Source organism: Sapajus apella, unplaced genomic scaffold (assembly GCF_009761245.1).
Source record: "Sapajus apella isolate SASKATOON/1434 unplaced genomic scaffold, GSC_monkey_1.0 scaffold36, whole genome shotgun sequence".
Classification (NCBI taxonomy): domain Eukaryota; kingdom Metazoa; phylum Chordata; class Mammalia; order Primates; family Cebidae; genus Sapajus; species Sapajus apella.
Genome location: NW_022436976.1, coordinates 15,695,462 through 15,697,566, shown reverse-complemented (window position 1 = coordinate 15,697,566; position 2,105 = coordinate 15,695,462). Strand labels below are relative to the sequence as shown.

Sequence of the window (2,105 nt, the reverse complement as noted above, 5' to 3'; positions counted from 1 at the left end):
TTTTTTTTTTTTTTTTTTAACTTCTATCACAAAGGCTTTATTTAAAGGTCCATCTCAATTTACGTGTGGCAGCATAAAATAAAGGACCAGATCGTGACACACCTTTTCCATCTCAAGTGGTCGAATCCAACATCCAAAACCCAGCAGGCAGCCAAACTCAGCGCAACCTCCGGGCCTCTCGCTCGGACTCCAACAGGGTCAGCACGTCGCCCTCGCGCGCAGGTCCTTTTACGTTGCGGATGATGCAGCGGCTCGTGTCGTCCGTAAATTCCACGCGCACCTGCGTGCACTGTCCCTGAGAACCGGTCCTGCCCAGGACTTTCGTGACCTTGGCCAACTTGATAGGCTGCACACGGCTCGTATCCATGATGGCGGCTCGGCAGCGGTCTGCCGGAATTTTATCTCTTCTTAACACAAGCATTATTTTTTAACTTGGCACAGAATTCAGAGCCAGGAAGTTATATTGAAGTAACCCTCTAAATAAAATTTAGCATGTCATTCTATTATTAATGTATGCCACAAACCACAATAGTATGAGCATTAGCAGTACCTGTGACTTCACAACCAAAACAAACCACAGGTATTTTCATATCACATAACAGTTGCTGCAGACAACTCAAAACTTCATTTATACTCATTATTACCCCTAAAATTATCTTAATAAGTATCCTCATTGCTAGATTTTGTTCTTTAATGAGTTAATAAAGATGCATATACTTTATTATATTACAAATTTGCTTTTAAAAATATTTTATGGCCAGGCACGGTGGCTCATGCCTGTAATCCCAGCACTTTGGGAGGCCAAGGCAGGTGGATCATGAGGTCAGGAGTTCAAGACCAGCCTGGCCAAGATGGGGAAACCCCATCTCTACTAAGAAAAAACAAAAATTGGCAGGTGTGGTGGCGGGGGCTTGTAATCCCAGCTACTTGGGAGGCTGAGGCAGAGAACTGCTTGAACCTGGGAGGTGGAGGTTACTGTGAGCCGAGATTGAGCCACTGCACTTCAGCCTGAGTAACAGAGTGAGATTCTGTCTCAAAAAGAAGAAAAAAAAAAAAAAAAAAATATATATATATATATATATGGCTATTTAAATACTCAAAATTTCCTTTTAATCCAAAATATTTTACATATTTAAAAACACTGTTCTGAAAATTGGTCCATAGGTTTCCCCAAACTCCCAAAGACTCCATGAAACAAAAACAGAAGTTAGGAACCCCTTCATAGGAATCTTTGATGATACCTGCTCATTCGTCTCCTTCTCTCTCCTATCCAACAACCCATCATTTGAATTAGGTGTCCCTCCTTTGTCTTCTTTCTGATTCCCCATTGTAACTTCTGCATGCCTTCTTGATATTCCTGTCTGGTCTCTCAGCTAACCCTTGGAGCTCTCTGAGTACTGGAACTATGCTGATCATTGCTGTATGCACAGTGCCTTACAGGGAGTGAATGCTTAATATTAATAGTAAGCAGTTGTTGAATTAATCAATCCATTAGAACACAAAACCCCGGCTGGGCATGGTGGCTCACACCTGTAATCCCAGCACTTTGGGAGGCTGAGGCAGGTGGATCACCTGAGGTCAGGAGTTCGAGACCAGACTGGCCAACATGGTGAAACCCTGTCTCTAAAAAGAAAACACACACACACACAAAACCCCAAAGTATTTACAAGGTGCTAAGACAACTACGGACTCAATAATGAGATGCTAAATAAACTTCTTAAATAATCCCAATATAACTGCACTGAAATTAGCTACTGCACTCTTGGATTCTTACATGAAGCCAAAGATAAGATACATCATTTATGACTTTTTGTTTTTCATATACAAGTAAAAATAGTCCAGGCATGGTGGCTCATGCCTGTAATCCCAGCACTTTGGGAGGCTGAGGCGGGTGGAGTGGATCACCGGAGGTTGGGAGTTTGAGACCAGCCTGACCAACATGGAGGAGCCCCTTACCAACATGGAGAAATCCGTCTCTAAAAAAAAAAGAGAAGAAAGAAACAAGTAACAATAAATTCAACTGAAACTGGGTTAAATTAAAGGAATGTATTGACTTACATAACAGAAAGGTGCAGAGATAAGTCTTCAAGAGTGGCCCCTCAGGA

The 2,105-nt window shown here is 42.2% G+C and overlaps 1 pseudogene; it reads right to left on the bottom strand.

Annotated features, from left to right (window-relative positions):
• Positions 1-24: 24 nt before the first annotated feature.
• LOC116563851 lies at positions 25-389 on the bottom strand (annotated as a pseudogene).
• Positions 390-2,105: the final 1,716 nt, after the last annotated feature.